Here is a 23,773-nt window from a genome sequence, read left to right on the forward strand (position 1 = left end):
AGTGATGACCCCCGTAATAGCCCTAATTCTGGTCCCACAGAGAATAAGATGAGAATATATGGCTACATCAGAAGAAGCCAAACTTCACTACTGGAACAGACATTTCCAAGTACTAGTTCCTGATTGGATTTATACTCATATGCAAATGGGCAAGTAAATGAAAGCACCAGCTTTGTGCCATTTTACACACATGCATGCATGCATACACACACACACAACTCTATTCCATGTTTCTGCTTCCAATATCAAATCATGACAAGCTTAAATAGTTTCTGTACAATTGAACAGCCAACTTCTAAGATCCAGTGTAGCCCTGGCTGGTGTGGCTCAGTGGACTTACTGCCCGCCTGGAAACCAAAGGGTTGCCAGTTCGATTCCCAGTCAGGGTACATGCCTCGGTTGTGGGCCAGGTCCTTATTAGGGGGTGTGTGAGAGGCAACCACACATCGATATTTCTCTCCCTCTCTTTCTCCCTTCCTTTCACTCTCTCTAAAGATGAATAAAATCTTTAAAAAATAAAATCTAGGGTAAAACCTTAACTGATAAGGTTAATTAAAACTGAATTAATTAAAACTGAAGTCAATTCCTCACCTTACAAAACATACATTTGTATCTTAGGTACATAAAGGATAAATCAGATCCACTGTAAGAAAATATCTCCACATATAGATTTTTATAATCTATATGACTTTTAAAGACCATAACCCTATTTAAGAAGTTATATTTGCACTTTAACACTAAAAGTCAGAGAAAAGGATATGGCCAAGTTAACTTGAACATTCCAAAGATCTTCTAGGGAGTCTATATTTTATATTCATTCATTTTTGCAAACAAACAAACAAAAATAACCAGTTATAATTTCCCATCTATGATTTTTTCTGGAAAATACCAGTTAGTAAACTTAAGGGTTGTTATCAAGTGAGGTATTTGACTTCCAATCAGTGATAAAAGATTAAAGCAAACTTCTGGGCTAAACCCAGATACTAACTATAAGGTTAAGGGATTTTTCACATATTTGTAAGTTTCAGCTCTTGGAATAGTCTGTAACTAGTACAGTTTACTAAAACAGATTTTATTTACCTAGGCCCAAAAGAAAAAAAAAAGATCAGAAATTAACAGGACAAGATGCTATGCTTCATGGAAGTCTAAACCAGTGGCCAATGCCATGACAGGTGTGGGTCAGTGGGTTGGGTGTCATTCTGTGAAACAGAAAGGTTCCTGGTTCAATTCCAGGTCAGGGCACATGCCTGGGTTGTGTACCAGGTGCCCAGCTGGGGCTGTGAAAGAGGCATTAGATGGATGTTTCTCTCGCTCTCTTTCTCCTTTCCTTTCTTTCTCTCTAAAAATAAATACTTAAAAAAATAAAGAGGTGGCCAATGTATCTCCAACATAACTGAATGCCCTGCCAAGAGGCAGTCTACTGTGGAAGTTAAGAGCCACCATTCTGGAGCCTGATGGCCTGGGTCCAATTCCTGGCTGTGGCACTACCTGGAGCGTGATGACCTTGAGGAAGTTAGTTAACCTCTTTGCCTCATTTGCCACAACTCTAAAATGGAAAGAATACTACTACTACTTATAGGAACTATTGTGAGGCTTCAATGATTAATCTCATGGCTCCAGCCATAACTTTCTCATAAGCACCAAGTTTAATCTATAACCTCTACATCTGGCATACACTTTTCCCTATGCCAAAAATATTCTCTTCCATTTTTCTGGCTTCATTTAGGTCTTAGGTTAAATGACACTTCTAAAAAGTCTTCCTTGACCTTCCCATGCTATGTCAGGTGCTTCTGACATTTGCTCTCCAAGCACTCAGATAGTATAGCACTTCAACTTGTTTTGGTTTTTGTTCCCCTGCTGGGCTGTAAGCCTATTAAAGGAATAAGTCAAGTCTGTCTGGATTGCAACTATAATCTTCAGAACCTAGCACAGTGAAGGAACACAGTAGGTGCTTACTAAACAGTTCTTAAATGAACATGGAATGAAATAAGAAGTCATACACAGGAAAAAGGAACCCAAAGAATATCTTCTGAGTTAAATATTTCACTTTAGATAGAAGTTTATGCCTCTTCACATCTGAGATATATAGGAGTACTTCCTCATATATTGAGACGCTTGAAATTAAACACGAGGAGTGCCATATTCTGACAGATGAAAAATTTTACAGTGATTTTGCATTGGAATCATGGCTTCATAGCAGAGAAATAACAGCTGATTTAGTGTGTTTAAACATTTCATGCCTCATATTCCATAGCCTTTATTTAAATAAAGATATCACAGCAAAATTACATGGCTGGTATAGCTTCCTAAATATTATCAGCTAGGATAAATGAAACCCATAAGTGCCACTGGCATAAATGGGGAAGGGAAGGCAAGACCATGAATGCAAAAGGAAGTGAAAGTATTTGAAAAGTTGGAGAGTAGTACAGCAACATCAGCAGTTCATCACCAGTGCCCTGGTGAGCCAATACAGATACAGAACCAGGAGACACTCTTGCAGAGCTTTGGTTGAATGCTCAGAAATCTATTTTCAGTACACTGATAGGCAGATGCAATTCACTAGGGTTCTAGTTCTCTGCATATGTCATTGACATGGGCATAGGTCTTAAGGATGTGGTTTTCAGAGCCACTTGTAAGGTGTTTGTATTCCAGAATTGGCTTACCATTCTAAAATGCAGAAATTCTCAGTAGAATGAGAGGCCCGGGATTTTCAATGGAGTGAGAAGAAGGCAAAAGAGATCAGAACAATCCAGAAAGATTTTCCAGACTATTATACTGACCCATATAAAACTGCCAATAGTCACAAATCTGTAACATACAAAAAAAAAAACACCCCAGCAATTTCAAAGGGTTCAGCCAAATGCACACATATTTAGAATCACTGACTGAATGAGCTACTTTTACTGATGAGAGTATGCCATATTTTCAGGTTTGTTTGGGGGAAAAGGTTGAGAATACCTGCATAGTTTGACCTTAAGTAATGAAGAATTAAATAAGAAATGGAACAAAACACATAAGCTTTGAGAATAAATTAAACCGTAACTACATTTAAAACAGCAGACATAGGGAGATAGTCACAAAAAATGTGAATGCCATTTAACTGTTTAAAAAAGTAAATTGCAAAAAAAGTATATAAAACACATTTCTAACCTGTCTTTTAAGAAAACCCACATAATTTGGAGGGTGGCAGGGAATGGATTTATATTCTCTATAGAAAAAATTTTGGAAGGATATAAACTAAAAATTTCAGCAGTTGTCTTTGGGCAGGGGAATTGCACTTTCTTTTATCTTTCATATATATGTTTTCTCAAATAAACACGTATAACAATTTTAGACCCTGGATCAGGAAAAAAAAGACTTTGGTAGACAAACTAGGAAAATCCAAATAAATTCTACACTTTAATTAAAAGCACTGCACCAATGTTACGCTATGTAAAATGCTAACATTAAGGGGTACTGGGTAAAGATATATAGGACCTCTGGACTATCTCTACAACTTATGCTGTAAATCTAAAATTATTCCATAATGAAATATTTAATTTTTTAAAAATAAGCCATGTGTTAAGATCACATTTTAATAATCTAGAAGAATCCATTTGGTTAAGAGATACCTACATATAAACAATATGTTAGAATAGAACTGCTCTGGTAATAAGTCACTAGACTTTCTAGCATGACAATAGAGAGCTGTATAGAGACTATTCCAGAATATGACCTCTCCAAAATATGAAAGTGATGCTACCATATTGGGCACAGACTCACTGAAGCACAGAAGGTTGAGTCTTTATTTTCTTTGGTTTTGTAAACATCATTGCTGAAGACTATCATAATAACATTTTTATTTGAGGAAAGAAATTAAAAGTAAGTACAGCCAGTAACAACCCTTTTTCCAAAGGGTTGAAAAAACTAGGCTTTATTCCCCAAAAAAACTTAGTTTCCCAAAGACAGTGAGAGGTGCAGGCACATGCATTTGTCTAAGAAATATTCAGTGAACATATATTATATCCTGTCTTTGTGGAGCTTACTGTTCAATAGATAATACCTTAAGTGAACATTAGGCTAACACAGACAGCAGACATATACGTAGAATAAAAAAGGAGAGTCACCCCTGAGGTAACCCCTCAACTCTGTAATAATATGCCCAACTAGAAAATTATGTAATTTTATAAAACTAATAATAATAGCCACCCTCTGGGATTATCCAGCAACAGGTATAAGCAGGTATACCTATTACTGCTTATGTATTAGCTGGCTTTCCTAAACAAAACTTTTTTAAAAATCATCCTCCAAATATTGGGGAAAGAAATACAGAGCTATAAAACACAGTCAGACAGGTAAACCAACTTGATCAATTTCATTTGTGGGCTACCAGCAGCTGTTACAAACAACACTACCTACTGGTTATAATACTACTCCAAGTGTAGAATTTGGAATAGGTTAATTCCACTGTGGAACACAATGGAGGAGGTCTCATTACTTGGAGGTTTCACTACTTAAATTTTTTTAAATGCCTCAATGAAGCACTTTTGCATAGGATGAGATCTGAAACAAGAATTTTAAGAACATATATAAGAGAAGCACCAGAGTACTAAAAACTGCCCAGCAGAGCAGGAGGAGTCTTTTCCCATCTCAGTAAAATACTGTTTAAGGAAGGGATTACTATTCATACAAAGGTCAGCCAAGACACCAGCTACAATTTCAACAGTGTGGCTTTTTTCCTACTAGTAGACATTGCCCATTTACCCCTAAAGCATTTAACTTCTGCATCTACCATGCAATTTTGCTTTTAATATATTTCTCTGCAGTTATTTCTGCAAATATTTAATCTAGATCACCTTTAAATTACAATTCAATCCTCAAAGTATGTGCAACCAATGTGAGAAGCAGTAACAGCTAAGAAGGTGGTTTGCTGTCTCATGTCTATGGGGCAATCTGTTGCTTATTCTTCAAAAGCAAAAACTAAGGTCAACACAAAGGAAGTTTTGAAAGCAAGTTTTTTCTTGCCATACATCTCAAGGTCTGGTGGTTATGTGACAGTGTCTTAAGGCAGTGATCTTCAAACTTTTTCATCTCGTGGCACACATAAACTAATTACTAAAATTCTGTTTATTATATGTTTTGCTAATCTGACCAAAAATAGGTGTAATTTTGATTCATTCATATTGAATGGCTACTGTTGTGTTGGCTGTTGTCATTTTTTAAAAAAATCCTCACTCAAGGACATGCTTAGTGATTTTTGAAAGAGAGGAAGGGAGAGAGACAGAGAGGGAGAGAAACATTGATGAGAGAGAAAAGCACTGATCAGTTGCCTCTCATATGCACCCAACCTGGGACTGAACCCACAACCCAGGCACTTACCCTGACTGGGAATCAAACCTGTGACCTTTCAGTTTATGGGACAATGCTCCAACCAACTAAGCCACACCAGCCGGGGTGGCTGTTGTCATTTTTTTTATTTCACAATCTAAGGGAAAAGAGGTCAGTGCCCCTGATTAAATAGTCAGGTATTGCATATTTTAAAAACTCCTGAGGCACACTGGTTGAAAATCGCTGTCTTAAGGTATTATCAAAATGCTTCTGACACCCCCATTTATGATTTCCTGGGCTGGTATGCCTGAAATTAGAGAGGAAAGGCATTGAAGTTCAGTGCCTGGTACCAAGTTCAGGCAACATCCTGGCCTTCCAAGAGCAATGGGGTGATGCTGCTAAAAATAATAAAAAGTTTGTTTGTTTGTTTGTTTTTTTTAAAAGGGCTAGCAATAGTAGGACATGGCCTCAGATCTGGCCAAGTACGAAACTCCATCCTAAACAAACTCGTAATCACTCTTCCCAATGCAAAAGGAATAACCTCATAAGAAAAATGTTATGACTTCGAAAAGTGAATGGAAAAAAATTTGACCTCAGTGTTACATTAGCTAAGAATGATACAAAATTAGAGAAATCAACAAGGTTGAAAACTAATTCTTTCAACCAAAATTAGCTGCTTCAAAATGAGTAGCCTGCATCTCAGTAGGTCATTTAAGTAACACATATATGTTATATAACAACAATCCCACCTTTAACAACTACAAGTAGTGTCTTGACTCAACAGGGCAGATTTTGAATGGAGACTGTTATTAAACACTGCAAGGCTTCTCACTATGTATACAGTAAATCCTCATGTAACATCCTAAATAGTTTCTGCAACTTTAAGCAAAACCATGTATATGCAAAGGCACTGTTATCACAGGCGGATAAAAGTTCCAACAGCAACTCACATTATAATGAAACAACATTGAATTAATGACACTATTTCTAGGCCTACTATACACTTAACTTAAGGAACTCCATAGACTATAACTTGTTTTGAAAATATGTCTCTAAAATACCAACGAGAGTTGAGATTCCTGATTTTCAAAATTCAAGGTCTATTCTGGCTATATACCATAAATTCACTGCCACCCGCTCTAATGCCCTAGTATAGCCTCCTCTCTGCCAGAAGTACCCTGAGCAACATACACCTTCAAACAAAGGCAGGAAGGAGCTACTCAAGTGTCTTCATTGGTTGAGGTGAATTAAAAACAAGATTGTAAGCAAGAACTTTCTCCATAGGAGTTTTGAAAATAACATATAATCTTTAGGGTTAAGAGTACTTTGAGAAAAAGATCAGCTGTATGAAAATTGTGTTAGGAACAAATGTCCCATTTTACCAAAGGTTAGGTAGGACTGCAACCATAGGCCAATCAACCTCCACACCAACATGTCACGTAACCAAAAAACAATGGCCTAAATGCAGGGCACCATGGAGGTAAGATAGATACTGGGGGGCCATGTGAGCACTTGAATGTTCTCCCAACGGCCAGAGGTGCCAATCTTATAGAGTACTTATGCCTTACAGCAGCTCCAGGGTGACCCCCATGGAGATAGGGCTCAAGACACCTAGTACGGCTGGTGTCAGTGTCTTTATATCTCCACTAAATACATGGTACTCCTGGGGTCATGAATCATCCCTCATTCAGTTCTACCCACTCAATCCCAAAAGAAATGCTGCAAAAGGGGTGTGGAAACTCCATTGTAAAACAAATAAAAAAGGAGTTCCAGCCAAGATGGAGGCATACGTAGAAACCCTTTTCTTCCTCGCACAACCAAAAGGAGAACAACCAATCTAAAATCAATAAACAACCAAAATCGCCTGAAAATCAAACTGCATGGAACTCTGACAACCAAGGAATTAAAGAAAAAATCAACCAGAAAAACCGGACAGGTGAGGCGGCAGACCATGTGGGCCAACTCAGAAAAACCATGGCAAAGCGGCAGCCTTGGGATCAGGGATGGCTGCCTAGCTGGGTGGGCTGTGCGGGAGGGACTGACTTAAGGGGAAAACTGAGACTTGGAGCTGACTGTGGGCTATGGCTGGGGTTGCCACGGTGGGACACAAGAGTGTGTTGAAACTAGAGATGAGCAGGCCAGCTGCACTGTTCCTTCTCTGGCCCCTCCCCCACAGGTAGCACAGCAAAGAGGGTTGCCCGGCCCTGGTGAATACCTAAGGCTCCACCCCCTTACAACCTATCAGTTGTGTCAACACAAAGAAATATGGCCCAAATGAAAGAACACAGCAAAACCTCAGAAAGAGAAATAAGCGAGGAGATCACCAACCTATCTGATGGAGAATTTAAAGCCCTGGTAATCAAAATGCTCACAGATCTGATTGAGCTTGGTTGAAAAATGAAAAAAACAAAAGAAGGATATCCAAAGTGAAGAAATAAAGCAAAATATTCAGGGAACCAACAGTGACAGGAAGGAAACCAAAACTCAAATCAATGATTTGGAACAAAAGGAAGAAATAAATGTTCATCCAGAAGAAAAAGAATTCAAAAAAATGAAGAGAGGCTTAGGAACCTCTGGGACAACTCGAAACACTTCAATATCCAAATTAAAGGAGTGCCAGAAGGAGAAGAACATCAGCAAAAAACTGAAAACTTACTTGAACAAATAATAAAGGAGAATTTCCCCAATCTGGCAAAGGCAACAGACTTCCAGGAAGTCCAGGAAGCTCAGAGAGTCCCAAAGAAGTTGGACCCAAAGAGGAACACACCAAGGCACAACATCATTAAATTTCCCAAGATTAAAGATAAGGAGAGAATCCTAAAAGAAGCCAGAGAAAAGGAGACGGTTACCTGCAAAGGAGATCCCATTAGACTATCAGCTGATTTCTCAAAAGAAACCTTGCAGGCAAAAAGGGGTGGGAAAGAAGTATTTGAAGTCATGAAAGGCAAGGACCTACATCCAAGAATACACTATCCAGCAAAGCTATCGTTTAGAATGGAAGGGCAGATAAAGTGCTTCCCAGATCAAGTCAAATTAAAAAAGTTCATCATCGCCAAGCCATTAATGTATAAAACATTAAAGAGACTTATCTAAGAAAAAGATCAAAAACTATGAACAGTAAAATGACAACAAACTCACAACTTCATTATCAACAAATGAAATTAAAAGAAAAGAAAAACAACAAAAACTAAGCAAACAACCAGAACAGGAACAGAATCAGAGAAATGGACATCACACAGAGGGAGTTCAGTGGGGAGAAGGAAGGGAGGAATAGGAGGGGAAAGTGCAGGGAAGAAGCATAATTAGTAGGCATAAAATAGATGGGGAGAGATAAACATGGTATAGGAAACAGAGGACTCAAAGAACTTATATGTACAACCCATGGACATGAACTAAGGGGGGGGGAATGCTGGAGGGTTGGGGGACAGGGGGGAAATGGGGGAAACGGAATAAACAGGGGGAAATTGGGAAAACTGTAATAGCATAATCAATAAAAAATATTTAAAAAACAAATAAAAAAGGAGGTGGGAGTTTCACCATGAGGGTTTCTATTTTGCAGTTGTCTCTTCTAAAACTACTTTAAAGGATACCACATATGAAGAAGCAAATTTGAGTGGTGGTGAATATTTCCTAAACAAAGCTACTACCTCACAAACATTTTAATACTTAATCTCTTGATGGTCAAGGGAATTTTAAAATTAATGTAAACATGTGTTTAAATTAAAAACCTACTTCCACATAAAAACGCTGACCTTCATACTTCACAACAAAAACAAAATCTAGGTAATGGAATCCAAAAATTGGAGGGTGGACATTTAAGTTTTATAACATTGTTACAAGTTCAGTCATTTGGTTTAAAAGTGTATAATCTATTCAATTGAATGAATATGTATGACATTTCTTTCTACTGAGGGAAATAAACACCACATAGACTCCCATTGGCACATTGTAATAATTCACCCGCAGAGAGCCTGACCCTTGCCTTTTCTAGTTTTAACATTATGGAAACTATTTGCTTCACAGAAATTCTAACCTACTTCTGCAGGGAATTGCCTGGGCACAGAGAGAGTCCCAACTATTATACTTTAAACCATCCTAGACTAACTTTGCACGTGACCAAATCCTGAAGAGTTTCTGTGGTTCTGTTTATACGAATGCCATGGCCCCTGGTCTATTTTTGTTGTTGTTGTTCTATTTGTTTGAAATACATTCATCTGAAAACTGTTTATAACTAATTCTGCCCAGCTCTACCTTTCAGTCAAGTTATGACTTGTCAACTGTTCTTTTAAGCTACTTCTCACTCAAGTGGTCATGTGGAACATACCCCATCTTTTCACATGGATTTGACCCATGAGCCATTAGTGCTAGTTCTATCTTCTCTAGGGCTTTCCACACCAAGAATGAATTTTAAGTTCATTCACCAAGTTCCTGTTTCCTCTCTGATTGGAAGTTTTCAAGCTTTCAGTTCATCTGAGAAGCAGAAATGACTAACATGCAGGTGTCCTCCACTTTTAAAAAGTGCACTTTATGCCAATTTGCTTTTACAAAAGCGCTACATTAGTAACTGTTTTGCTAACAGAAATAAAAAAAAGATTTTACTTTTACAAAAAAGGGCAAAGTACAAAAATAGTATGGGTTTGTTTTGCAGTGATCCCCTACAGAGGCAGTGTGCATTCCCAACAGCAAGAGCAACGCAGCCCACTTGCTTCCTGCGAAGCACACTCAGCATCTCAGCATCAAGCCCCAAAACTTTGAAATGTACAAGCATCTGTGCTTTATTTCAATTTATATTCTGTGCATCTGTTAACAAGATGTGTCCTAAGGTAATTGCTTCTTCACTTTACATCATTTTAGCTTAGGAAAGGTTTCATAAGCATGTTCTACTTTCAGATAGCAATGAAAACCTATATTCTGATCATAATGACTAATGACCATTTCAGTGGTACCAGCTCTCCCCATTTCTTTAGGTTTTCTTTTATGACTCATCACTCAGGTACCTCCAGGGGAGTGCTCCTTCAAAACCCTATCATTATTTTTTATAGTATAAAAATACTTTAAACTCATAGGTAATAAACAGAATACCTAAGAGAAAACAGGTATTTCACCATTCCTTCCACTGCATTAACTTTATAACCCCTGGAATCCACCATGATTGTTTACAACAACATCTAATAGTCCAATCTCACATACCCCTCTGATTAATCAAGTGAGAAATATGAAACCTCTACCCTGACTACCCTTTAAAATCTAGTAACTTGACAGTACCTTTGAATGAAAAATCCTCATGCTATGAAATCAATTCCAAAAATGCCAAGAAGCACACATCCTTGGAGATTAGGGATACTGTTTCAATTGCCAGAACAAAAACATGAGCAGCTATACTGGCCTTCACAGTAACACCACTGTTTACATGTAGACTCTCTTTTTTATAAAAGACTCTATTGAACCCATGGAAAATGATTAAAATATCAAAAAGTCTTCTGTATGAAGTAAGGTATTTCACCCTTAAGACCCATAGTATAAATCTGAAGATTTTATACTGAGTCTTCAGCAGATATGCTCAATAAATATTTCTAGATGACATAAGAGAGCAGAATACATATATACTTCCCCAATTCAAACCTGGTTCTCCAATACGGTTCTCAATATTCAATTTTATATACTATACACTGATATACTATAGAAAAAGATTCATGTTGTTGTAGATACCTAGATTTTCTTTACTTTCATAAATTGTAAAAGAATACAACTACGCACACACCTTTACCAAAAATTAGAGCAGTTTTTTCCTCGAACCAAAAAATTGTTCAAGCAGTTTTAAAACTTCATTAAAACCAACCTCCACTCAAACGGTATTCCTAATGAATTTTAATATGTTGCACTTATTCATCATTATTAATAACTACAATTTAAATAACCTGTGCATAGTTAAATTCAAATCAGAACTGAACTGGTTTAACATTGAGGAATTTTAAAATTCCTTGGTTATTTACTTTTGCTGACTGTAATTTTTTTAAAAGAATATATAGTTTGTTCAACAAACTAGTTATTTTAATTAGAATAGAATGCTGTATTCACATGGCACCATATGGTTCTTTTCTCACCAAGATGTCTTTTTCACTTAGAGTTATTGATCATGAAAGATGCTCACAATATAGTGTCAAGTTAAAGGAAGCAAGTTACAAGTCATTCTGTATAGTAAGAACCCATTTTGTAGGAAGATACATGTTTGCACATGAGCAAGCCCATATGTATACATGGGCATGCAAGTGCCCATACATGGGTGTACACGCACATCTGTGCACAAGCATATTTACTCAAAGTTGATCATGGATCTCTCTGAGTATGGGGTTGTGTTTTTATTTTTTATACTTATATTTTCAACGCAGAAAATACATATAGCATTTTAACAAAGGGAGAAAAGTATTTTAAAAAATACCTGAGTTCTCATTAAGTACAAGACACTACACTTCTAGCACACTGTTACTGTATAATATGCAATGAAGAAATCCCATCACAAGTGTCTTCCAGTGTGTAAATGTGTTATATTATTAATCTCTATAGTTACTATCAAAACAGTACATGTAGCCCTGGCTGGTTTGATTCCCAGTCAGGGCACATGCCTGTATTGAAGGACAGATCCCCAGTAAGGGGCACATGAGAGGCAACCACGCATTGATATTTCTCTCCCTCTTTCTCCCTCCCTTTCCCCTCTCTGAAAATAAATTAATAAACTCTTTTTTAAAAAGTACTTGCAAATTTAGAAATACACTATAGACTTGTATAGGATAACATGTAAAACTTTCCACACAACAGTAATTGAACAACAATAAAAAATAAAATGAAAAGTGAGTAAAAAAATAAAAAGTAAAAGTATTCCTAAACTGCCTTCCCCTACCACCACTCTTTCCTTTTCCTCTAGAGATAACTACTTGTGCTATGGATCCCAAGGGTGTCCAACATTTTGGCATCTGGGCCACACTGGAAGAAGAGTTGTCTTGGCCCACATATTAAATATACAAACGCTAACAAAAAGTGATCAACAAAACAAAAGGTTTTAAGTAAATTTACAATTTTGTGATGGGCCACATTCATAGCCATCCTGGACCACAGGCTGGACAGCCACAGACCTTTTCGTTTTATCCATACACGTGGTAAGGTCTTTTTTTTTTTTTTTAAATAAGTGGAATAATGATCTCTAACTCCCTCCTCTATCTCTCACCCCTTTAACAATGCTTAGGCACTCCTATGCCCGTTTATATAGGTCCAAGGGGTGTTTTTCTTCTAAAAGCTCTATGGTATTACATACAACAGCATATTTTTTGTGAAATCATTCTCCTATTAATGGACATTTCAGTTACTTCCAAGTTTTCACTGTAGTAAAATCATACATATTTTTTACATTGTTTTTTTATTTTTAATTATATTTTATTGATTATGCTATTGCAGTTATACTGATTTTCCCCTTGTCCCCCTCCACTCAGCACCCCCTACTGCCTCAGGCAATCCCCTCACCATTGTTCATGTCCATGGATCATTCACGTAAGTTTTTTGGTTACTCCATTTCTAACACTGAACTTTACATCCCCATAGCTATTCTGTAACTACCTATTTGTACTTCTTAATCCCCTCACCTCTTTACCCATTCTTCCCCTCCCCCCTCCCATCTGGCAACCAACTGCTTTTCCCTTGCTGCTTTTAAGAGTCTCTCTTTATCTTTAACTTTTGACATTTTAATTATGATGTGTCTTGGAGTGTCCTCTTGCCATTGCTCTTGTTTGGGACTCTCTGTACTTCCTGGACTTGCACGTCTGTTTCCTTCACCAAATTAGGGAAGTTTTCTTTCACTATTTTTTTCAGATAGATTTCCAATTTCTTGCTCTTTCTCTTCTCCTTCTGGCACCCCTCTGATTCGAATGTTGTAAAGCTTAAATTTGCCCCAGAGGCCGTTTATACTACCCTCATTTGGGGGGGGGGATTCTTTTTTCTCTTTGTTTTTCTGATTGGTTGTTTTTTGATTCCTTATGTTCCAATCATGGATTTGGTTCATAGTTTCATCCACTGTACTGTTGTTTCCCTGTAAATTGTTCTTTATTTCAATTAGTGTGTCATCAGTCTCTAGCTGGATCTTTTCTATGCTGCTGAGGTCCTCACTAAGTTCCTGAGCATCCTTATAAGCAGTGTTTTAAACATTACATCTGGTAGATTGCTTATCTCCATTTTTTTTTAGTTCCTTTTCTGGAGTTTCATTTAATCTGTTCTTTCCTTTGGGCCATGTTTCTTTGTATTAGGTAAAGCTGCTCTGACTCCCTGTATTGGTAGTGTGGCCTAATGTAGTAGGTGTCCTATAGGGTCCAGTGCCACAGCCTCCCCTATCACACAAGGTGGGTACTCAAGGTGAGCCCTTCACGTGGACTGAGTATACCCTGCTTTTGTAGTTGAGCCTTAGTTGCTGTTGGCAAATCAAGGGGAGAGATTTACATGGGTCAGTCAGCTGCAAGGATTGGCTGTTACCACTGACCACCAACCTCAGCCCTCTGGGGAGGATCAGCTGTGCAGGTACAGGGTGGTGGTGTTCTGACATGGTCTATAAATGTCAACTGGGTGCACTGGCCCTGGGGTTTCTCAGGTGGTGCAGGCCAAGGTCAGCCCGCACTGTGTTCTGCCAGGGGCCACCCTGCCTGAGCTATAAAGCAATCTGAGATAGCTGCTACTTGTGCTGGGCTTAGAGCAAGGGTGTTACAACTCATCTTCACTGGGGGCCACCATCAGCCTCAAGGTTGCCTTCAAAAGGCCGACATAATTTTAGGACTGTATACTACTCCTTAACTGTTAAGGAATTGAAATTACATTCAGCCTTTTGAAGGCAACTGTGAGGCTGATGTGGTGCCTGGTGAAAATGAGTTTGACACCCCTGGCTTAGAGACTCTCAGGTGACGCCAATTTGTGAATCTAATCAGACTGTCACTAGGGCTCACTGAAGCCAGCTGTTGCTTGTATGATAGGATTTACGAGCCAAGACCAGCCATTCTTATGGAAAAACGGCTTGGGTGGGCCAGTCTCTGGGGATCTCCCAGGTGGGTCAAACAGTGTTAGCCAGGTTGATGGAGTCTCAGATATGGCACCAGCCTACAAGCTTTGAGAGGAGGGTTTAACAAAGGGATAATGGCCTCTGCTCAGCTGGATGCCAGACACTGCAGTTTCTTCCTACGTGCCTCTGGCTCCTTTCAAGCTGCTAGCCCAGTGCTGGAGCTCAAAGGGAGTGAGTCTGAGAATGTGAGTCCGTGTGTAGGTTAACAGGAACTGCTTGGGCTTCCAGCAGTTTCTTCTACTGACTCAAACTCCGCCTGGTTTTTGCAGCCAGAAGTTGTGGAGACTTATCTTCCTGGGAAGGAATCGTGGGCTAGGAGGCCTTATGTTGGTCTCAGACTGCTCACTCCCAAGATATCCCTCCTGAATTTTTATCCATGTGGGTGTTGGACCAGCCCATTCCACATCCGTGCCCTTCCTACCAGTCCAGATGGATGTGGTTTCTTTAATTCTTAGTTGCCAGACTTCCATCCACCTCAATTTCTGACGTTCCTGAGTGATGGATGTTCTATATTTTATTTTTTTAAGTTTTTTTAAGATTTTATTTATCTTTTAGAGGGGAAAGGAAGGAGAGAGGGAGAGAAATATCAATGTACAGTTGCCTCTCGTGCATCCCCTGCTGGAAACTGGCCTGCAACCCAGGCATGTGCCCTGACTGGGAATTGAACTGCGATTGTTTGGTTCACAGGCCCACACTCAATGCACTGAGCTACACCAGCCAGGGCGATGTTCTATATTTTAGTTGTAATTTTGATGTGGTTCTGCAAAAAGTGAGCCATGTATACCTACATCACCATCTTGACCAGAAGCCTCCTTCCTTATACCTTTATACACATGTGCAGATATTTCCCTAGAATAGGTTCCTAACAGAAATGCTGATCAAAATATATGTACATTTAAAAAAGAGGATTTTGTATTCTTTATCACAAACAATTTGCAGTCTCATTAACAATTTATAACACTGCCCAGTTCTTTCTAAAAGTGGATATTATAGTTTTTTGCCAACATATCTGGTGAAAATGGGGTTTAAAAAAAGGAAATAGCAGCCAAAATGGAGTCACATTTGCTTAGCCCCATCACCAAACCAAAACTTAAAAACTAACCTAAGTAATCCAACCGTCTCTCCCAGGAGTAGAAATTCAAACCAATCAGTCTGAAATTAACTGATTAATACCAGTGAAGTAATCTGTATGATAAAATCTCTGTCATTCCCTTCTGTCCCCAAAAAGAACATGATCTGGCCTAAAAATAATCCTTTATTTTATTTTATTAATAACACCCTTCTTCCTGGCTGGTGTAGCTCAGTGGATTGAGCGCGGGCCTTCGAACCATACAATCGAGGTTCGATTCCCAGTCAGGGCACATTCCTGGGTTGCAGGCCGGTTCCCTGCAGGCCAGTTCCCAGCAGGGGATGCACGAAAGGCAACCATACATTGATGTTTCTCTCCCTCTCTCCTTCCCTTTCCCTCTAAAGATAAATAAATAAAATATTAAAAAAAATAACACCCTTCTTCCTATAAATACCTTCTATATTGTGCAACCCCTCAGAACACCATGCTAGTTGCTAGAAGGGATGCTGCCTGATTCATAAATTGCTTGATAAAGCCCTTCAGAGACTCAAATTTACTGTGTTGAATTTTGTTCTTTAACAATGGTTTTAATTTCTCTAATTACTAGAGTGAATTTGAGCATCATTTCTTTTTTATTCATCATTTTAATTTTTTCCCAATGAGTACCTTTCCTCTTACTGATTAATTTGTAGGGGCTCTGTATATATCATGAATATAAAGTAGAAGACTTTTAATCTAATGCTATTTGGAACAGTTGATTAATTGAAAAGGTCAATTAAGGTGAATAATCATAAAAAATGCATATGATAAACATTTCATTTTTATCAGTAGTAAAATGAACACTCATTCATCAAATGTTTGACATAGGGCCAAGAGGCCAAAGCCTTTTTCTTTACTCCAGACCCACTAAGTATAAAGAAATTTAAACAGGATTCTTAGACAACACAGAACTTCAAAGAACTTAAGACACTTGAAGGAAGTGAGTGAAGAACCCTTCTAGATTTTTATATTTATTTTATATGAATCTTTTATCATCTTACTCCAATATGGCATTAATAACTTGCTTTCATACACTCCTTCCAATACACTCAATTGTCTTGTATAAAAACATGAACCTGATGTAACTATCACCCAGCTTCAAAAATTGTCTACATGTGCTGTATTTGATAAAAATATCTCTACATACTCCACATCTCCACCACCTCTCATATCATTTAAAGAAAATCCAAGACATCACATTATTTAATCCATAAATTTTCAATAAGAACTTCAATGCCCCCACTTATATTTTACCGCGTTACAAAATATGAAAATATTTGCAGAAACAAAAACCACCACATATATATGTTCAGTGATAAAAGCATCTGTTCTGTTGATGGGTACACAGGCATACTGGCATAGACCAGCTTACTAAACAACAAGTGTTCACTGCATAGTTTATTTTACAAAGGAAATAAAGAGCATCATTTAATGTGGTGAGTCAGTGAAGTGCAAGTCAATTAAATATTCCACTACATATGTAGAAGCTATTTCCCCCAGTCTGTCATTTACCTTTTAAACTTTGTTATAGTTAGTTGTCTTGTGCTTTCCAGATGTTTTTTTAAATACATCCTAAATTTATGTTTTGTATGATGTGAAGTGGGAATCAATTTCTTTACAAACATATAGCCAAATATCCTAATTCAATTTCCACTTTCAACATCATACATAAGGCATTTAAAAGAACTAAAGTGTCAACTTTAAACTTACAAAAGAAAGCTGCATAAAAAAAATAAACCAACAGTCCAAGCTCAGCTTGATAGGTTTAAACTACTATGTACTTAAAATTCACATAGCAATTTTGAGAGCAGATATAACAGCACTGCTATTCTTGGGCTTCTCTTTACCACTCTGACAACAACAGAATCACCAAAGGATGTCAGGACCATATACACCTCTTTCTGAATCTCACTAGTCTCATTTACAGGTATTTGCATACCTGTAAATTTACTTTCCCAGTGTAACAGTGAAATCAACCCTCTCCATTCATTCCTTAATTCTGCTCCTAGACAACAGTGCCTTGTGGACTTAGTAAAGAAAATGAATACACTCTTCCCAACAACTATTTTCCATGGAAATATAACTAAAATATAGTACATTTCCTTAAATTTCCTTTATAATGAAGACTCAATGATTTATAAGGTTGATTTGTCCCTAGGCAAACTTTTTCTGTAATGGATCATGGATTAAATAGGCTTTTAGGGCCATAAATTCTGTTTGAATTCTGACATTGTATTTTGGATGCAGCCAGACAATGCATAAATTAATAAATGAAATTCTGTGGCTGTGTTGCAACAGAAGGTGGTTTAAAAAAAAAAGCAGGCAGTGGGCAGAATTTTGCTGGTCCTTGCATTAAACCAATGATTGATCTTTTTCAAACAGCAATCCACTACCTGTACACTTACTTTAAGTAAATATGGTTATTCTGACAGGACGAGTAGTCATGTCAGTACCACATTACAGAAACAAATATTCTCAAAGTTAATCACTAACCTTTTCCTGTAAGTTCTCATAATTATGAGCACATACATTTTGCAAAATATAAAGTTCCAATTCCCCTTGAAGCTAATGTTTAAAGATACTTAAAATGAACATTAAGTAACTACTATAAAAGGAAAATACACAATATAGACACACAAATTCAACAGTCTCTTACTCATTATTCTGATAATGGATAGCGAGTATAAAAAGCCAACTAAGTACATGGTCATTATTCACAACTTCGCTACTCAAAATGCAGAAGTAAACTTCCAACATACATTTAAGTGAGAACACAAATTTTTTTCTTCAGATTATTTACCAGAAACCTTGATTTAAAAAATCTATACAGTTTTGCCAAAATATTTTTAATTTGGAAAGTGAAACCAAAACCCCCTTGGCACATCCTGTGCCTATTTAATTTTAAAATACTAATTTTAACATTTTACTTGACAGCCTCGTAAGGGAGAAATTATGTTTGTAAGACACAAAAGGATAGCAGCCATTTTAATATAGCAAAAGCATGTATATTCACACTCTAAGCCATTGAGACCACTTGTTCACTGGAATACATTTGAACTCCAGAATTGGGAAAGATAAAATGTTCACACTGCTAACAGAAATGTTGGATTAGAGAACAGCAAGGAATAAACTAAATAAATAACAAAGGTGCATAAGACCCCTTGACACCAAAGACTGATAAAGAAAAAAATTGATAAACTGGGACTTATCAAAATTAAAGACTTTCGTTCTGTGAAAATCACTGAAGAGGATGAAAAGACAAGCTATGGACTGGGAGAATATAGTTGCAAACCACACATTCAACAAAGGACTAGTCTTTAGAATATATAAAGACCTCTCAGAACTCAACAGTAAAAAAAATCCAACTAGAAAATGTACAAAAGACATGATCATACATTTTTACTAGAGGATACAGAGATGGCAAATGAGCATGTGAAAAGATGCTCAACATCATTAGCCATCGGGGAAATGCAAATTAAAACTACAACAAGGTAACACTAGACACCAATCAGAATAGCTAAAATAAAGAATAGTAATGCCGCCAAATGCTGGCCAGGATAAGGAGCATTCATAATTCAGATGTTGCTGGTGGGAACGTAAAATGGTAAGCTACTCTGGCAAACAGTTTGGCAGTTCTTCATAAAACTAAACATGCAAATAACATACAACTAAGCATTTGTACTTGGGCATTCGTCCCAAAGAAATGGAAATGTATGTTCACATAAAAAAAGTACAGGACTGTTCACAGGAGATTTATTTATAACAGGTTTAAAAACAAAAACAGGAAACAGCTAAATGTCCTTCAAAGGGTGAATGTTTTAAAAAACTAGTATATCCACACCATGAACTATGCCTCAACAATAAAAAGGAACTATCAATACAAGATACATTCTCTGCATGAATATTCAGGGAATTATGCTGAGTGGAAAACAAAAAAGCCAACCTCAAAAAGTTATATACTGTATGATGCCATTTATATAGCATTCTTGAAATGGCAGAAGTATAGGCATGGAAAACAGATTAGTGGTTACCAGGGGTCAGGAAGGGAGTGAGGAAGGGAGATAGCTGCAGCTACAAAATGGTGATGGAACAGTTCTGTTTCTTGACTGTGGTGGTGCTTACATGAATTTAACTATGTGATAACACTGTACAGAACTAAACACACACACACACACACACACACACACACTAGTGTATGTAAAACTTATGATCTCTGAATCAGGTGGATAGATTGTATCTATTTCAATTTCCTTGTAATGTTATACCAATTATGCAATATGCTACACTTGGGGGAAATTAGATAAAGTATATTATTTCTTGACAACTGTTTAAGAATCTACAACTATCTGAAAAACAGTTAAAAGAGAAAGAAAAAGAGTATAGATAGAGGGGAAGGGGAGAAAAATGGAAACAACTGTAACAGCTTAAACAATAAAAAACAAACAAACAAACAAATAAATAAAGCCCTGGCTGGTGTGGCTCAGTTAATTGAGTGCCAGCCTGTGACCCAAGAGGTCATGGGTTCGATTCCCAGTCAGGGCACATGCCTGGGTTGCAGGCCAGGTCCCCAGTAGGGGGTCACCAGGGGCAACCACACATTGATGTTTCCTTCCCTCTCTTTCTCCTTCCCTTCCCCTCTCTCTAAAAATAAGTAAATAAAATCTTTTAAATAAAATAAGTAAATGAATGAATAAAATAATAAATTAATTTTAAAAAAGAAAAGGAAAAGAGTATACAAGACTAGCCAGAGTTAGGAGTGGGAAAAATGTTTTATTTTTGCTAAAGTCTCAGCAATTGAAAGGTAAGGAACAAGAAAAAAGGAATGCCAGGCAGAGAATACAATTAACACAGTCACTCACCTCCTTCCCTGTAGAGTTCAATATCCTCAGGACTTTATGTCCATGATTTGACTGTTATTGTTGTTGTTGTTAATAAAAATAAACTGTCCATGCATCTATCCCTTCACAACCCTCACTACTATCAGTACCATATCAAACTAAACATATAGTAGGGCTCGTCTTACCCATCATATCCTGATGGCCTGGCCAAAAAAAAGTGGCAAATGAAAGAACAAGATAAATTAATTGAATTAATAAATGAATGAGATGCCTGCATACTCTTTTACAGATCTTAGTCAATTATCGTTACAAGGCAGCACTTATACATTCCCTTACAAATGCCTAAAAGCCATGAACATTTTTTTTAAATTTTTATTTACTTATTTTTAGAGAGGAGGAAGGGAGAAAGAGAGGGAAAGAAATATCAATGTGTGGTTGCCTCTCACGTGCCCCCTACTGGGGACCTGGCCTGCAATCCAGGTGCCCTCACTGGGAATGTAACTGGTGACGTTTTGGTTTGCAGGCTGGCACTCAATCCAATGAGCCACACCAGCCAGGGCCCATGAACCTTTTTTAAACTGTGGTATGCACACATTTTACTTGCAAACAGAAGCTAGCAATACTTGAATTTTGTAAGATGCTTCCCAATTTAAAGATTTCAACATAGAATATAATCATTTCACAAGGATGAATTAAGAATTATGTATATATAGCCCCAGCTGGTGTGACTCAGTGTATTGAGTGCCAGCCAGTAAACCAAAGGGTCACTGGTTGGATTCCAGTCAGGGCACATGCCTGGGTTGCAGGCCAGGTCCCCAGTAGGGGGCGTGCAAGAGGCAACCACACACCGATGTTTTTCTCCCTTTCTCCCTCCCTTCACCTGTCTAAAAATAAGTAAATAAAAGTCTGTAAAAAAAGAATTGTGTATATATAAATTGGAACTAGTATATACAGATCTTTGAAAAAAGCATTTTAAATAACCGGTATAGGGAATTATATACGGCACAGCCTTTATGCAAACTGCATCAGTAGATTGATTTCAAACTGGGGGAGTTATGGATCATCCAGTCAACCACCAAGACGCTTTTACAGATGCAAAAACTAAGAGAGCTAAAGTAATTTGTTGAAGGTTATACAACTATCTAGAGCTAGAACTGAACCTGAGCCTCTCCAGTGTCCCAATTAATTTCTCACTGAATTGGGCAACACTTTCCTTTCTTTACTCATCCCACCCCTACCGAAAACAAACATCTTAATATAAATGACTACTTTTTTTTAAAGGGATTTTTTTTGGGGGGGGGCCTGAATTTGCTCAAGCTTTTCACTGTTGCATAAACCTTCTGTGGACTTTTTGGTGTCAAATTACCTCTCACATCAGAACAATACGGTACTTTATTCTATGGTGCAAGTATCATACTAACAGTTTAATGTTTCATCCTCCACCTAAATGGCAGATAGCATGTTAATTCTTACAGGAGTCATACATTTTACATTTGAGCAGTTTCAAAGCAAAACATGAGCTATTTTACAATCCAAGGAAGAGGCCTTCACTATTAAATCCTTGATATGCTCATCCACAGTACTGTAATTGAATCTCCAGTTGCATGCAGCTTTATTTATCAAGAACACTTAAAACTATCTGAGGCAAAAGAAACAGTAAAGTGACAGTAACTACGGGAAAATGGTTGATTAAACTATAAAGGAGACTGCTTAGTTTTTCAAAGGGATTAATTTAATTGCCATTTTGCCCTTATTCTGCATCTCACCGCAGTGATGATTGTTTTAAGGTCCAAGAGCAAACACAGCAAATTCATTACAAGAGGGTGAAAAACATGCCTTTGAAGGAGGAGATGCTGGAGAGAGGAGGAGAAATGACGTGTTATTTAAAATATGTAACCCCTTGATGGGGCTTAGGCAGTGAATCATATTCTCCTTGATTTTTCTATGCGCTATAGACATCAGCGACAGTTCTTTCTGTAAGGGACTGAAATGAGAGGAAGAGGAAGTGAATAAATATATAGCACCCACCGGGACAGGGATATCGATAGAATAGGCAAAAAAATAAAATCATGCTTCTGCTAAAATCCAGCTGTTTTCTAACATTCGTAAAAATACGGAAGCTGGGAGGATATCGAAAGTCAGGGCATCCCTCACATTCGAAGGGCGGATGCTACTAGAGTAAGAGACATGCTTACCCCTCGGATACTGAGCTAGCCAGAGCGCACAAAATGGAGCTGAGGTGTAGGGGCGCCCTAAAGGTCATTGGGAAGCCCAGCAGGCTGTTGATAGGCTCTTTTGGAAACGATCATGGCAAAGGGGAGTAGCCTGATCAGAAAGATGATTCTGGCTCTCTAGGGGTGCTAAGTGGCAGAAGACACAGGCCAGGGTCTCGAGAAGCCCAGACCTGAGTAAAGGGGAAGATACAGATATCTCGGGGATTTTCCAGGCACCGGGGGAGAAGGGCGGATAGACTGGGCTCAAGAAGAAAAGGAGCCGATTCGGGGAACGGGAACGTTCTCCCAAACGCCTCAGGACTCGTGTGGGAGAGTGGCGCCGCTGCGGGTTGGGGCGCGGAATGCTACAGGGCATGGGCGCCCAGTGCGGCAGCCTCACGAGCGGGGGTTACTCACCCCAGGCGTTGTCCACGGAGTTCTTGCAGCCCGCCAGCGCCCGGCCCTCAGGAAGCTGGCGGAAGGGAGCCGCGTGTCCGCTAGCACTGGGGCGAGTACGAGCACGCCGGAGAAGCCAGAGCCAAAAAAAAAAAAAAAAACGGAAAGGGAAAAAAAAAAAAACCACAGCAGCGCACGCACCCTTAAGGACCTGCGGAGGCGGGGTTAGAAGAGGCAAGGCGCGAGCCCGGAAAAGACGCGCCTGGAGGGTGGGCGGAGTGTGGACGCGTAGTGGTGTGGCTGGGCCCGGCGAATCGCCTGCGGCCCGGCGCTCTGCCCACCCACGCTCCCGCCTCCGATCGCCCGGGACGTCAGCCGAAAAGGCGGGGCCCAGTCCGCGTGCGGCGGGCCGGTGGGGGGATGCGGCGGCGCCGCGTAAGCTAACGGCGCCTTCCAGACAAGTCCCAAGGTCTAGCTTCCCGTTTCCGTACCGCTTTTGCTGGGCTGGCTGGCAACGTTATCCACTGTGTTTTTAAAGTCTACGCCTATCTGATTTCAGCCAGGTGCGAAACCGGTCCACGCCCGCTTTTGTGTTGGCTTCCCAGGATTAAAGTTCCCCTCCGGTCATCTTCCAGCTACCGTTTAAAGATTTTTTTTTTTTCTTTCACTCCCCGTCCTTTGGAGACAGATGTGACCAATCTGATTAAAGACAGCTTTCACCTCCAAACGTTAATAACCCCACTCCCTCCCGCTAACGAAATATCAAAAGGATGCAGGGTCTTTATTTTATGCCTCCCATATATTTGATGGTGTGATGGCA

General features: G+C 38.6%; 1 protein-coding gene across 6 annotated transcripts in view; it reads right to left on the minus strand.

The window, feature by feature from the left end:
* The window catches only part of ACSL4 (acyl-CoA synthetase long chain family member 4), an 88,993-nt gene extending 65,890 nt beyond the window's left edge, over positions 1–23,103 (minus strand). For 4 of the 6 annotated variants that reach the window (XM_037142468.2, XM_037142466.2, XM_037142471.2 and 1 more), the window contains exon 1: positions 22,975–23,065. The gene's annotated coding sequence lies outside the window, so the exon portion shown is untranslated. Of the gene's footprint in view, positions 1–22,974 lie in introns of all 6 variants that reach the window. The other 2 variants (XM_037142465.2, XM_037142467.2) reach the window with 2 other exon arrangements.
* Between the last annotated feature and the right edge of the window lie 670 nt (positions 23,104–23,773).

Source organism: Artibeus jamaicensis, unplaced genomic scaffold (genome assembly GCF_021234435.1).
Source record: "Artibeus jamaicensis isolate MK-2021 breed Jamaican fruit bat unplaced genomic scaffold, CSHL_Jam_final scaffold_461, whole genome shotgun sequence".
NCBI lineage: Eukaryota > Metazoa > Chordata > Mammalia > Chiroptera > Phyllostomidae > Artibeus > Artibeus jamaicensis.